Source organism: Lathyrus oleraceus, chromosome 7 (assembly GCF_024323335.1).
Source record: "Lathyrus oleraceus cultivar Zhongwan6 chromosome 7, CAAS_Psat_ZW6_1.0, whole genome shotgun sequence".
In the NCBI taxonomy this organism is placed as follows: domain Eukaryota; kingdom Viridiplantae; phylum Streptophyta; class Magnoliopsida; order Fabales; family Fabaceae; genus Lathyrus; species Lathyrus oleraceus.
Window position 1 is genome coordinate 309,973,187 of NC_066585.1, and position 16,582 is coordinate 309,989,768.

Below are 16,582 nucleotides of genomic sequence, written 5' to 3' on the forward strand. Positions count from 1 at the left end.
TCGTAGGGAGACCATTCCGCAACAACCTCCAGCAGAAGACATGCAATTTACTTGGGATCCTCGACTTCCAAACAAGCTTTAATCCTGATAAGTAAGGTTCATTCGAAGCAGCGAACTCGCCCAACAGAGAATCTATGCGTGTCCCTCCACCATTTGAAAGAACCCGCTATTTTTGAAGAAACGAAGAACTAGTCCAATATTTAAGTGAGGTCCTGAAATTGCTCAGAGTCTTCTAAAGACAAATTGTCTTTCATCATGCAGATTTGTCTGTCACAAATCCCATTAAGGAAAAGACCCATAATGCCCACTGTTGCATCCTTCTTAACAAAAAATATCATATATTGCCATAAACAAGTTATAAAGCAAGTCAGAGCCACATCAACAATAATTCCAAAAACTGACTGCATTTTCATTGCCAAGACATGTATGATGGGCTTGGAAAAAGAATTGTCAACTATCGAGGAGTTGAAGACTAAGTTCACCACGTCTCGCCATCAAATGGAGTCTTGTTTGTGTATTGATGATTTTGGTGTCCTTTGAGGATCGTGCGCCTAATGTCAAAGCTAATCCACTACCTGCTCATGGTAACCCTTCTGTCAACATGATAGATGGCTGACCTGAGGAGTTCAAGGTATTTGATGTCCGCTTCATTAGAAGGTCCTTGGTGATGATGCACAAGGATATCTGTTTGGTGAGTGATTGTGAGCATGACCATGATGGTTGTGCAATCTGCAGTGTCAATCCCCGAGGTTGTGTGGTTGTGAAGAGGGACATCCAGAGGTTGATAGATGAGGGTATGATTCAGATTCTCCAGTCCCGCCACGTGGATAATGATGTGAATGTTATAGTTTCGGTATTTAAGACTCCGGAGAGGGTAATAATCCAGTTCGACAGCAGCAACAGTAACAATGTCAGCAATAGGTCGGTATCGTTGTTGGTTATATGGTTAGCGGGCCCCGTCCCGTATGCGTCCGATAAGGTTGTTCCGTATCAGTATAATGCTATCATGTTAGAGAACGGTCGAGAGGTTCCTTTGCCTACGACTAGTTCTGTTGTGAGCATTGCTGATGTTACGAAGGTGATCCGTAGCGGTCGAGTTTTTGGGCCGATGTTCCCAAAGAATGTGGAAGATGGCTCAGTCAATAAGAAGGTCGAAGTGCCTGCAGTAGATTCTGTTAGTGCTCCAAGATGTCAGTCTGGTGAATCCAGCGGTTTAAAGCCTAATGGTGATGATGAGGTACTCCGTTTAATCAAAAAGAGCGAATTTAATGTGGTGGATCAGTTGCTCCAAACTCACTCAAAGATTTCAGTGTTGTCTCTGCTTATGAACTCTGAAGCGCACAGAGAAGCATTGTAAAAAGTATTAGAACAAGCTTACGTGGAGCATGATGTTACGGTGGATCAGTTTGGTCATATTGTGGCTAACATCACTTCCTGCAACAACTTAAGCTTTTATGATGAAAAACTTCCCGAGGAGGGCAAAAATCACAACTTGGCACTACACATTTCGATGAACTACAAGGAGGATGCTCTGTCAAATATATTGGTTGACATCGGTTCTTCACTGAATGTTCTTCCCAAATCAACTCTTTCTAAACTGTCGTATCAGGGAGCTCCGATGGAATATAATGGTGTGATCGTCAAAGCTTTTGATGGTTCTCGCAAGACGGTGATTAGTGAAGTGGACCTTCCTGTGAAGATAGGTCCGAGTGATTTCCAAATTACTTTCCAGGTAATGGATATCCACCCGGCCTATAGCTGCTTGTTAGGAAGGCTATGGATACATGAGGCAGGAGCCGTTACTTCAATGCTACATCAGAAACTGAAGTTTCTCAAGAATGGTAAGCTGGTTATTGTCGGTGGGGAGAAGGCTTTGTTGGTAAGCCACCTGTCGTCTTTCTCTTATGTAGAAGCTTAGGATGAGATTGGAACTCCTTTCCAAGCTCTATCTATTGCTGAGGAAAAGAGAGTTGGGGCACTTATGTCCTCATTTAAAGACGCTCAGAAGATTGTTGAAGATGGTATTTATGACCAGTGGGGACAAATGGTAGAGGTCACCGACAACAAGAGCAGAGCTGGTTTGGGTTCCAACGAGGTTAATCTGTGGTTAGAGCTGAAGATGTGCAACCCAGTTTCTATAGCGGAGAGTTCATTCATGGTAATGAACAACACTTAGCTGATGTGATCGAGGGTGATGAAGATGAAGACTGCACCAATTTTGTGACGCATGGAAAAGCTTGCAATAATTGGACTGCTGTTGATGTTCCTATTATTGTGCATCGATCTAAGTAATTGTTTTTATTTTTTTTTGAAAATACTTCTCCTATGCCTAAGGGAGAAGTGAACATTGTTTGGGCATTGTCAAATTTGATCATTAATAAAATTTAATTCTATTCATCCATATCTATGATGTTTTATTTTTACTTTTTACTTTTTCGAAAATGGTAATCACAAAAAACATAAATCAATAAATATAATTTGTCCATCTGCATAATATTTGGTCACCAATTCACTTCTCTAAAATCAAAATATCAAATCATTATGCAAGTTGGTTTCTAAACCCATTGAATACAATGATCCTACTCCTTCGCCAAATTTTGAATTCCATGTGTTTAAGGATGAGGAAGAAAGTGACGAAGATCTGATGAACTGTCTCGTCTACTTGAGAACGAGGAAAAAGCCATTCAACCATTCGAAGAGCAGATTGAGCTAGTCAACTTGGGTTCCGAAGATGATGTGAAGGAAGTCAAGATTGGGTCTCGACTGTGCCCAGAGGTTAAGAAGGGGTTGATTGATCTTCTCTGAGAGTATTCAGATGTGTTTGCTTGGTCCTATCAAGACATGCCTGGTTTGGATTCTGAGATTGTGGAACATAGATTGTCGTTGAAGCCAGAATGCCCGCCAGTCAAGTAGAAGTTGAGAAGAACTCATCCTGATATGGCAGTGAACATCAAAGAGGAAGTCCAGAAGCAAATTGATTCCGGTTTCCTTGTTATCGTTGAGTATCCGTAATGGGTGGCCAATATTGTACCTGTTCCAAAGAAGGATGGAAAAGTCCGTATGTGTGTCGACTATAGAGATTTGAATAAAGCCAGTCCGAAAGATGATTTTCCTCTGCCACACATTGATATGTTGGTAGACAATACAACTAAATTCAAAGTCTTTTCGTTTATGGATGGATTTTCCAGATATAATCAGATCAAGATGGCACCTGAAGATATGAAGAAGACCACATTCATTACACCCTGGGGAACATTCTGTTATAGAGTGGTGCCTTTCGGTTTAAAGAATGTTGGTGCAACTTACCAGAGGGCAATGACTACTCTTTTTCATGATATGATGCATAAAGAGATTGAAGTCTATGTTGATGATATGATTGCCAAATCCATTGATGAAGAGGAATATGTTGAGCATTTATTGAAGTTATTTCAGCGTTTGAGGAAGTATAAACTCTGCTTGAATCCCAATAAGTGTACATTTGGTGTTTGTTCTGGTAAGTTGTTGGGCTTTATTGTCAACGAGAAGGGTATTGAAGTTGTTCCTGCCAAGGTCAAAGCAATACAAGAGATGCCTGCGCCCAAAACTGAGAAGCAAGTTAGAGGTTTTCTCGGCCGCTTGAATTATATCTCAAGATTCATTTCACACATGTCTGCCACATGTGCTCCTATATTCAAGCTTCTTCGGAAAGATCACTCTTGTGATTGGACCAAAGACTGCCATAAAGCTTTTGATAGTATCAAAGAATATCTGCTTGAGCCTCCGATTCTGTCTCCACCCGTTGAAGAAATACCGTTGATCATGTATTTGACTGTGCTTGATGAAAGTATGGGTTGTGTTCTTGGTCAGCAAGATGATACTAGAAAGAAAGAATATGCAATTTACCACCTCAGTAATAAATTCACCGATTATGAGACTCGATTTTCTATGCTTGAAAAGACTTGTTGCACATTGGCTTGGGCTGCTAAGAGTCTGCATCAATATATGTTGAATCATACCACTTGGTTGATATCAAAAATGGATCCAATCAAGTATATCTTCGAGAAGCCTGCTTTAACTAGGAGGATTTCCCGTTGGTAGATGTAATTATCAGAATATGATATTGAATACCAATCTCAAAAAGCAATCAAGGGTAGTGTTTTGGCTGACCATTTGGCTTACCAACCGATTGAAGATTATCAGTCAGTGCAATATGATTTTCCTGATGAAGTGATTTTGTACTTGAAAATGAAAGATTGTGATGAACCATTGCATGAAGAAGGGACATAACCTGGTTCCCGTTGGGGGCATGGTATTTGATGGAGCTGTTAATCAATATGGTAATGGCATCGGGGCAATGATTATTACTCCTCAAGGCACGCATTTTCCGTTTATAGCTAGATTGACTTTCAAGTGCACAAACAACATGGCTGAGTATGAAGCTTGCATTATGGGGCTTGAAGAGGCCATTGATCTTAGAACCAAGTATTTGGACGTCTATGGAGATTCAACTTTGGTTGTGAATTAGATCAAAGGTGAATGAGAGACAAATCGACCCGGTTTGATACCATATAGAGATTATGCGAGTAGGATTTCAACTTTCTTTACAAATGTTGAGTTTCATCATATCCCTCGAGATGAAAACCGGATGGCAGATGCTCTTGCAACGTTGGATTCAATGATTGTGGTAAAGTATTGGAATGAAGTTCCCAATTTGACTGTGATGCGTCTTGATAGGCCAGCTCATGTGTTTGCTGTTGAAGAAGCCAAAGATGAGAAGTTGTGGTATTATGATATCAAATGTTTTCTCCAAAGCCAGATTTACCCGCTTGGGGCATCTTTGAAAGATAAGAAGAATTTGAGAAGATTAGCCGGTAATTTCTACCTGAATGGTGATGTATTGTACAAGAGAAACTTTGATATGGTTTTGCTCAGATGCGTGGGTAGACACAAAGCAGACCTGTTGATGACTGAAGTCCATGAAGGTTCCTTTGGTACTCATTCCAATGGACATGCTATGACTAAGAAGATGTTGCGAGCAGGTTACTATTGGCTAACAATGGAATTTGACTGTTGCAAATTTGTGAAGAAATGCCATCAAGTGTCAAATATATGCAGATAATATTCATGTTCCTCCGACACTGTTGAACGTCATTTCCTCTCCATGGCCTTTCTCCATGTGGGGGATTGATATGATTGGCATGATTGAACCCAAAGCTTCGAACGAACATCGTTTCATTTTGGTGGCAATTAAATACTTCACAAAATGGGTTGAAGCGACATCTTATGTGAATGTAACCAAGCAAGTTGTTGTGAGGTTTATCAAGAATCAGATTATATGACGATATGGTGTGCCAAGTAAGTTCATTACTGATAATGGATCAAACTTGAACAACAATATAATGGAAGCTCTTTGCAAAGAATTCAAGATCACACATTATAATTCTTCTCCTTACAGACCTAAGATGAATGAGGCTATTGAAGCTGCAAACAAGAACATCAAGAAGATCATCCAGAAGATGGTTTTGACGTGAAAAGATTGGCATGAGATTCTCCCATTTTCCTTGCATGGGTATCGTACATCCATTCGCACTTCAACAGGGGCAACCCCTTTCTCAATTGTTTATAGTATGGAAGTTGTGCTCCTGGTAGAGGTTGAGATCCCATCACTACGTGTGCTGATGGAATCAAAGTTGGCAGAAGCTGAATGGTGTCAGACCAGATATGACCAGTTGAATTTAATTGAAGAGAAGAGATTGACTGCCATGTGTCATGGTCAGTTATATCAGCAGAGAATGAAGAAAGATTTTGATAAGAAGGCCAAGCCTCGTGTGTTCAGAGAAGGTGACCTTGTGCTCAAGAAGATTCTATCTTTCAAACTAGATTCTAGGGGAAAATGAACTCCTAATTATGAAGGCCCATATCTTGTTAAGAGATCTTTTTCAGGCGGTGCTTTAATTCTTACAACTATGGACGGTGAAGAGTTCACTCGTCATGTGAATGCAGATTCAGTCAAGAAATACTCCGCCTAAAAAGAAAAGAACAACTCGCTAAGTTGAAAACCTGAAACGACGACTTAGGAAAAAATGAGCATCTTGGTGGATTGAACCCGAAAGGGCGATCCAGGCAAAAATTAGAGACATAAAAACAGAAAAGGATCATCCCGATAAATCAAGTACCCCACCTTGGGGCAATTTATGCAAAAATAGGGATTATGACAAGTAACTGCATCCTGTTGATATTCAGTTTTGATGACTTTCTTGAGCATAACATGTGATTCTGATTCATCATTCCCAGCCAACGCCAAGAGCACGGTGGACGTCAAGAGTTGGTAGAAGGATTATTGATCATTGTATTCAATGTAGCCGTTTTCCATATAAATTACCAGTTTTCAACTTTTATAAAGATCTATAGAGTCTTGTCATTTACATACTACCATTCTATTAAATAAAGTTGAGCTTTTTATCCAATTGTTTCTACTCTTATTTGTTATTCAGCCAAACGGATTTAAATTATTATTATGATCATTTTTGAAATTGAATTTTAAATTAAAACCATATTTTCTTAAATATATAAAAGCAGTTATTTTAAGCAATCAACCTCATTTAAAGAAATATCAACAACAACTTAAAAAACGGTAAGCCCTAAGTGAAGAGCATTATTGGTTCTCCCCAAGAAGTTGGCGTGACTTTTTCATCCTCAACAGCTTTTCGGCAACCGAGTTTTTTGATAACATCCCTAGCTGAGTTTGTTTCCCCAACTAAGTTTGTTGGCCTCCATTGAGTTGTAGGCGCGTTATTCCAGCAATTTATGGTTTCTGCATAATTTTGTTTCTCCGCAAGTCGTCAGAATTGCTCCTTGATTTTGAGCAGCTATTGTGTTATCCTTTGCAGGGTTGTCTCCCATTTGATATGGTGTTGACCTAAAATTTCCCGCAGACTTTATAGTAGCTTCCTCAGCAGATCCTCTCCTTTCTTCCCCATCCAAGGTTGAGCCTTCGATATGTTTGATCTTTTCTCTAGCAGTTGTTTCCCTCTTGTGTGGAGTGGCCGAGAGTTGTATCGATGATCCAGATCAGTGACAGTTGTATCCTTTGTGATCGTTTTGTTAGCATGATCATCATATATATATATATATATATTCATAAATTTCATTATTGCATCATTTCACTTTATGATTCATTATGCCTTTGATCCTCTGCTATGGAGGTACCCTTTCCCCATGCAGGTTTGGTGTATCTGTCCTCTTTTAATTGTAGAGTGTCAACCCAATAAGCAGAAAAACTTTAACCTTTCTCTTTTCCCCATTGAGTTATTTCCTCATGGATGATTATTATTTCAGTTTCCTTCCCAGTTGATTATCTGGCCTGAACCAATCCCCTTGGGTTATATCCTCATTGGGTTGAGTCCTTTGATTGACCTTTTCTTTCTAGATCTTACCTAGATAGAAGCTTTTGGTCCCCTGAGAGCCTATTACCGAGTAACTGGTAATATTCTTCTCATGTTTGTTACTTCTGCCCAATACCTGACAAGAACAACCTTTGTTTCCCCAACGGATTCGTGTCCACGTTTCCCTAGGAAATATGTCCTTGATATGTTCATCCTAACCGATGATAAATATTTTCTTCCCCTGCTTTGAGTTTATCCTTGATATGTTCATCTTAATCGATGACGGATATTCTCTTTTTGGTTTTCTATCCAGTAAAAAGGTAGTTGTAATCCCTATTTTATCCCCCAGAAGGTTAATCCTTGATATGTTCATCCTAACCGATGATAGGTTTCCTTCTCTTTGCGGTCTTCTGCCTAGTAACCGATAGTCGTAAATCCTGCTCTTCTCCTCATTGCAGAGTCTATCTTTGATATGTTCATCCTAATCGATGACAAATATTCTCTTTTTGGTATTCTATCCAGTAACTGATAGATACAATTCCTATTTCTCCCCTCTGAGTCTATCCTTGATATGTTCATCCTAACCGATGATGAATATTCTCTTTTCGGTATTCTATCCAGCATTCGATAGATGTAATTCCTATTTTGTCAGGAAGTTTATCCTTGATATGTTCATCTTAACCGGTGACTGATATTCTCCCTAGATTCCCCAGGCAAGTCTATCCTTGATATGTTCATCCTAACCGATGACAAATTTTCTTTCCTTTGAGTCTATCCTTGATATGTTCACTTTAACCAGTGACGAATATTCTCTCTCTTTTGTTTTCTACCCAGTAATCGGTAGTTGTAAACCCTATTTTGGCTTTTCCCCATCAGTTTATTCTTACCCAGTAACCGGTAATGAATACACCTTCTGGTTGCCTTCATCGAGTCATCCTTGATATGTTTACCCTAACCGGTAACAGATGTTCTCCGTGTCATATTTTTGTTATTCCTTTACCCAACAACCGGTAATGGATAATAGACTTCTGCTCCTCATGTGTTAAAGATATTTTCTTCCCTAGTTGAGTTTGAGTACGCATTTACTTAATGAAATCGTTGTTTCCTGCTTGGTTCAAGTATTTCAGCTTTGTCCTGATCTACCCGTTTCCCATGCAAATGTTCCTTTTGTTCCCTGGCTGAGTCCTTCCATTGATTTATTTTCATGGAATCCCTCTAGTCCCCCCAGTTGTTTTTAAAGTCGTAGCCTGGCCTACGCGTAACCTTTTCATCCCCCCAGAGTATCGGTCTCCCTAGTGAGTTTTCCTTACGAAATGCATTATACCCCTGTGGACTTTCAGTCTCTCAGGATTCTTTTCCTTTGTAGCAATATCTCCCCATAAAGATTATTTCAACATAACATTTCATATATATCATGAGGTCTCTTAGGGACCAAAATTTGTTTCTATATGTTATTATTTAAGCCCATTCTAATGAGTCAATGCAAAGAATTTAACCTTCATCTCCTCAGTTAGAACGTCCTTAAATAGGGGCAGCTGTAAGACCCCAATTTTGACCCTAAGATCCCTCATGCTTTCTCATCATGTGCATTGACATTGGGATCATAACTTGGCATCCTCCTCACCCGTCATTCATTGGGTTTGTATTGGGAGAGATCACCAAGCACTATTTGATTATATCATACTTTGTATCTTTATCATTTACTTACCAAAATACCAAAAATATGTCTTTGTATAAACTAACTCTTTTGTAGGTAAGGCATGTGCTCACCTTTGATCTATCAAGCTCACATATAAGGTTTAAGACCCTCATTGAAAGGAGCCAACCAAGATTGATCTAATATGGTTCTAGACATCATATATGGATCACCATGAGCTTCACATGTTATTTTGGTCAAGAAATCATCACGAGTTTGGAATTGGTTTGCCTTGGAAACCCTAATTCATCTGGGTCTTGTGTAACTTCTTCAACAAGATTCTTCAACAATTGATCAAATAATTCAAGGGATACTTCAAAGTTAATCATATTATGCATATATGATCACCCATGAGTCCCAAAGGTCAAGAGAATTGAAAGTTAGCAAGTTGGTTGGTGGTGGCTGACCAGAGGAAGTCAACTGGTCAAAACCTGGGTTCCCTAGACCCTATCTCCTATAATTTTTGTCATATGAAAATGATACCAAGAGAAAAGTTACTATAGAGCTAGTGTTTCTTGGAAAGTAATTTTTTATGGTGAAAGATTATAGGTCATGTTGTCTAAACCCTAATTGGGAGGTCAACTTCCCAAGACCATAACTTGCTCAATTTTTATGAGATGAAATATTTACAAGTTGCACAATTAAATTCAAGATGTCTACTTCAACTTTCATGTTTACAAGTTGCATAATTCCCTTGGATCTTTGGTTGTCTAAAGTCCTACCAATGTAGGCAACAAGATTGAGTTGCTTTAAGGTCAAATCGACGCGACTAAGATCGTGCACCTCAAATTTCAACTCCTTGTATCTTTCAATATACTTAGAGTTAGGATAAATTGAGGCCAACTTCGAGCTCAGAGACATTTTTACTTTAAATTCATGTCCTTATTTTTAATTTTGGTGATGGTTATGGATGAACCAGTCCGGTGAAACTCACCGGAGAAGGAGACCAGAGCTTTGGCTCCGGTGGTGAGTTGGCATTCATCTGAGCCACTTAATCCATTTGAAATGATCTAATCTCGCGCGTTAAAATTGATTACCACTTGTGTTACGCTTTGACTCGTGACTATGGTGGAATACGCGCTAGCAGCCACTTGATCTGCCACCTCAATTAATGAGGGAGATCAAGTGGTCCACGTTTTTTTTCTCATTTTCTGATTTTCCTTTTATTAGGTTTATTTTTATTAATTCATATTAATTTTAATATTGATCCAAAAAATATGAGAGTTTAACCAAATTTTTAAAAATAAATCCCTCTTTCATTTTCTGAATTAAAATTATTTTTTTGGATCATTATTAATATTTTTCATGATTTAATTGATTTTGTGAATATTGTTTAAAAATACTTTTAAGTTTCCAAAAATTATGAATTTTTTTCTCCAAGGTCCTTTGACCTTGTTTGACCTATTATAAATCTCATGGCCATTTCTTTGGTATTTTGATGAGGTTTTAGGAATTTGACAAACCATAATTTAATTTAATGTATTATTTAATTGATTTTAATTGTTTAATTGCAAAATAAATTGTGTTGAGCTTATAATCTTGACTTGTTGAGTTTGACTTGTGTTGTTGGGCCTTGGTCAAGGTTGAATTGACTTTGTTGAGTTAAAATCATTGGATTTAGAGGATTGATGAAATATACATTTCATCTCCCAAAATGAAGAATGATTTTAATTTGATAAAAGTCCTCATTTGACCAATTTGTGTTGATTCCATTCCCCCTCCCTCTTCATCTCAATCCCCTTCTCTATTCATTCATGTCATGGACCTATGCTATCTCTATATCCTAAGGCTAGTTGATTGTAAAATCAACATGAGTGTGGATGAGATTAGGTCCACCCTTTTGCATATTCTTTTTTAAGTGTGGTATGTTTTAGGAGCATGGTTCATAATACCATGTCTCTAACATGCATTAACACTAAAATTTCTATTGCCCGACCTCAAATAGTTGTGACTTCTATATAAGTCCAATTACGATTGCTTAATATAGCTCTAAATTTGTGACACAAAAGGCATATCATTCTAGTAAGTGAGATTGTAAGTCTCCCCTCTTTCATGGTATTGTGTGGAAACTTGGCGTTTTTTCCTTCCTTTGGAAGATGTCTTGGTTCAAGGATTCATGCTTGTGACAAGTGGGTTGAGTGTTCTCCAAAGAATGACTTAAACAAAACAAAATTAAGAGCAATACTAACTTCTAATCAATTGACAACTAACATTTAATTTCGAGCCATTTACTTTTATGCACTTTAATTTTGAGCCTTTATTCATTTTCCATTATTCATACCATTTAACTTGTTTACTTTAATGTCATTTTCACTTTGCTCATTTGAGCCATATCTTGTGATTATTCTGTAATTGTATATATTTGTTTGTGTTTGTGGTCTTTTGACCTTAATGTACATAATAACAACAAAAAAACCCTAAAAGACATTTTGTGTGGACTGTTGGTTTGCTCTGAGACTTTGGACTTAGAATTAGGCAACATTCTATATGAAAAAGGACTTGGCCAGTGCCAACTTTCATGAAACCAAGTGCTTGTGATTTAAAACTTCATCTGAAGCAAGTATTGTGATCCTATTTGAGTTCATCTGCTACATGGTCTTATTGAAGCTGTTACTTTGAACTTGTGCCTAGTGCCTTTCTTTGAGTTCATCTGATGCATATGAGATTATGAAGAAGATCACGAAGTTGCTAAGCTTGGATGTGGCTATCTTTATTTGATGCCTTGCTCTTCATCTTGCTATTTTTGTATTAATATTGCTTGATTCTAAAGTCCATTGTAAATTTGGGTTTCTATATGACATTCTTGTCTATTGGATTGCAGCCCATTGGTCAGATCTTTTTCACTCTTAACTTTTAAATTTTTTGCTTACGATTAGTCTCTTCATTTCCTCCCCACTTCTTTAATTTCCAATCTCTCACCCCTTTTAAAATCTTTTTTGTTTGTGTTTTTCTAAACTTAGACCTATTGCAAATTAGAAACTTTGGCCTTATGCCATTGAATTTTTTAAACTCTTTTCTTAATCAAAGTTGTAAATGAACTTAACTATAATTGACTTAAAATTTCAAAAGAAAAAAAGAACTAACACTCATTCAAAACTTCTTAGGCCCTTTTGTGCCTTTTTTAAACTTAAATTTTTGTTAAAAGCAATGCATCCACTTTGAAATTGTTACCACGAACTACGAGGTTTTGATCCCTCATTTTATGTTGGTACGTAGGCACGAGTCCGAAGGTCTTGTCAAACACAAAAATATAATTAATGAATTATTTTCTCATCCCTTCACTTAATTTATTGCAAACATCATTTTATATAAAAACACGTATGCACACAAGAAAGGACTCCCTAGGAGTACCTAGGACACTTTGGATGCTAACACATTCCCTCTGTGTAACCAACACCCTTACCTGTAATCTCTGGCATTTTATTAGTTTTGATTTGAAAACTTCTTATCTTTGGGTTTTGTTCGTACTTTTCCCTTGGAAACAATAAAAGCGCGGTGGGGACTCTGGTTTAATTGATGTCTAGCTTATCCATAGCTTGATGGTCATGAATTTACCACTACAACTAGCTAGAATCAACACTTTAACTCAAGAATTTGAGCTTTTTCATATGGAGGATGGTGAAACCATTACCGATATGCAAACGCGATTTTCTCATCTAATCAATCGGTTAAATGCTCTTGATAGAACTACCCTTAATGATGTTGCTACTAACAAAATCTTAAGATGTCTTAACACGGATTGGCTACCAAAGGTCACCGCGATTAAGGAAGCCAATGATCTAAGAACATTAGACATGACAACATTGTTTGGTAAAATTCAAGAGCATGAGCAAGAGCTCATGAACCTTGAGAAACATGAGAAGAGTCAAAAGAAGGAAAAGAAAGAGAAAGCTAAGGACACCAAAAGGAAGTCTATCGCTTTAAAGGTTTCAAGATATAAGTCATCCACCAATGATGCGTGTGAGAGTGAATCAAGTGATGATGATAAAGATTCGAATGAAGACACGCGACTGCTCGTAAGAAGGTATAACCGATACCTTAGAAAGAATGAAGTTCAACATTAGGATAAAAATCTTGTCAACTATAGAAGACAATCAAAATTCCTGAATCGAGAGGAAGGTAAGACAACTAAGTCAAAAGGATCATGCCATAATTGCGGAATGGCCGGTCACTATAAGCCGGAATGTACCTTGTTGAAGAAAGACAAAGGAAGAGACAAACATCACAACAAATCTAGAAAAGCTAGAAGAGCATACATTTGTAAGACCCTAATTTTGTCCCTAAGATCCCTCATGGCATCATAACATTGCATTTGCATTGCCTCAAGGATCCTTAGCATCTTGGTTCCCTTTGCCTTTGGGCGGGACTTCTTGAGAGTGGTTTGAGATCACCAAGCATGCTTGAATTGTATATCATTGATTTTATTATTTTGTTCACTAACCAAAAGCACAAAAATATGTCACTAACATCTTTTGTTTGTAGCTTGAGCAATCACAAGGTGAAAGAGCTTCAAGGAGATCACTTATGCAATGGTAAGGTCAAGAAGAGATGATAGCAAGCATGGTAATGGTTCCCAAAGCTCTAATACATCAAGTATGCCACCCATAACATCTCATTTCATCATTTTGATCAAAGCAAGTCAAAGGGTTTGAGGTTGGTTCCCCAAAGAAACCCTAATTCATCTGTGCACCACAATGCCTTGCTCCTGAAGCAACCTCAGCCCATGGTCAAATAAAATCAAGGGAAGCTCTTTAGTTCATCATTTCATGCATGTTTGAACTTATTTGAGTGTCCTCAATCATCAATTCATCAAGATATGAGTCAGGGACTTGAGAAGTTGATCATTCAATTCATCTGACTATTTTGAAATGCACTGAGACCTAAAGTTTTATGTGTTGGTCAAATGTAGATGATTCCAAACGCAAAAATGTTCTTAAGGACAATATGAACAACTTTCATGTTCATAAAAAATTGATTTGAATCTTGGAAGGCCATCTCCCATTCCAATTCATTATAGGTCATTTTGATTGAAACCCTAATTTTGGGTCAACTTCCCAAGGATATAACTCATTAATTATTTATAATTTTTAGGTGGGATCAAATGAATTGGAAATCTTAAGATGTCTAATTCAAATGTTATGTTGGACAAAATTTCAAAATCTCAAAGGAAACACATGTGATAATGCAAGACATTATAGGTCCTTTTGGGTCAAATGCATTAAAAGGCAAAAAAGTCCAACTTTAAGTGCCCATAACTCTTACATAAAAAATCCAAATGATGCAAAATTTAGGTTCATTTTGATTTTCTTGAAAAGATATACAACTTTGATGTTGGAGGATTTTTCATTTGAGGCTTGAATCATTAAAACAAAAGGGCTTGAAAATTGGCCAAATTTAGAAACCTTGCTTTGACATGTCATACACCTTGCACTTTAAACTCAAATTTCATAAATTTCCACACTTCAAATGGATTTTTGTCCAACATAACAATTGTTCCTTACATCAAGACCTTTCCAACCATTACTCACATGATCATGTTTGGATTTGGCAAATGGCATTTTCGAAGAAGGGAATATTTTGGTGCATTTATGGAAACTTGATTCAAACTTCATGCATAACCCAATTACATCATATCTCCACGTCCAAAACCAATATGCTGATGTTAAGCTTGCCAAATCAATTAGAATTGGGCCCTCCATGCGCCTGTACAGGCCCATGCATGGAGGCCCTCTTCATTCATGCACATGAAATTTCCATGCATTGCCTTTGCCAATTGCTATATATAGAGCTGTTCAGCCTCACTCTTCCTCAACCTAATGGCGCCAGAAATGCTGCACAACTGAAACCATAACCAATACCAAAGAAGCTATCTCACTTTCTTTCAAATTTTTCAGATCCAAAATTCAACTACATCTGTTTGAATCCTTGGATCTAAAGCTTCTAAACCTCCATCATTCATCTCATTGATCTTCTGTTTTGGCAAAGAAAGCAAGGAATCAAGCTCTAGTTTCCAGAAATCAAGCTTACTCTTCAACTGGTATTTTCTTCGAATCTCATCATCCATTGACCTATTTGCTTGGATCTTGTGTTGGCTGAAGTCCTCTCAATAGAGGCATCATGATTATGCATTTAATTTTTGAAATCTATTGAGTTCATGATGAACACCACAGAACTTCCATCTCTGATTTCTCTCAATATAGAGATCTAGAGTGGAATTTAGTGGCATAGGGATGATGTACATCATCCCAGCTTTCTGAAGATGTATGGATCGTTCATTTTGGTTGCCTTTTGGATCTCTGCAATTTTGGCCGGAAAATCCAAGCTCACCGGAGAAGAAGGTGGCTCCGGTGGCCGTCCCATTGCCAGATGCATTGTGGACCCTTGGATTCATTTTCCAGATTTGATCTTGGCCTTTGATTGTTATGACTTTTATTTAATCTATGCGTGGTTGCATTGACTTAATCCTATGATGCGCGCGCATGCCATTGCCTTCAGATCATCCACGTCATTTAATGAAAGGAGATCTAACGCGCCAGGATTTTCCACATTTTCTAATTTCTGATTTTATTTTGTTTATTCCCTTTTATTTCAAAAATCAATATCTCTCTCATTTTTAATCCAAAAATTATGGGACCAATTGCATTAGTCTCCAAATAAATTCTATTTTTTATTTCTGATTTTTAATTTTTTTTATTTTGTAATTTAATATTTTTTGTGAATTTTCTTTTTTCTGGTTGTTTTTAGTTCATTTTAAATAGTTTTTGATATTCAAAAAATACAAAAATATTTTCCTAACCTATTTGAATGATGGTGGATCTATGAAAAATATTCTCATCAATTTTTAAATTGATTTAAGATTTATTTGAGATTTTAGTTCAATTAGGTTATTTTTATTCATTTTTAATTGATTAAAAATAGTTTCTGACTTTTAAAATGCTGAATTTTTTTTTCAAACTTTGTTTGACCTTGTTGAACTTGGGATAAATTACTTGGATCTTTCAAGGTTGATTTGAAGTGATTTTGAAGTTTGACCTTTCCATTATTTTTTTATTCAAGTTTATTTTAATATTGAAAAATGCAAAAAATATTTGGCTTATTTTTTGACCTCCAATCTTCATCTCATTTCTGATTTATCATTGTTTGACTTTAACTTTCAATGTCATTTGGTCAATACATATGGATTGGTACATCTTATTGCACTTTATGCATTTTGATCTTTCCATTTTCATTATCCATTCTCTATCTTCTTCTTCTTCTTTCTTTTTGATCAATGAGTTAAAGGTTGATAAGTTAGCATTGATTAGGGAGACTTAATCTTCCTTGATTCAAGTCTAATTCATCTTGATCAATTGATCAAGTGAATGGCTTTGCATTAAGGATAGGTTGTTTTCTAAATCATGCAAAAGGCTTAAACCAATACAAGATCAATTCTCATTTTGTTTTTGGCATGGCAAGTTGTTGGAACTTGGTTCACTAATCAAGACTTCTAACTTATGTTGTTGCCTACATTATAATTTACCGG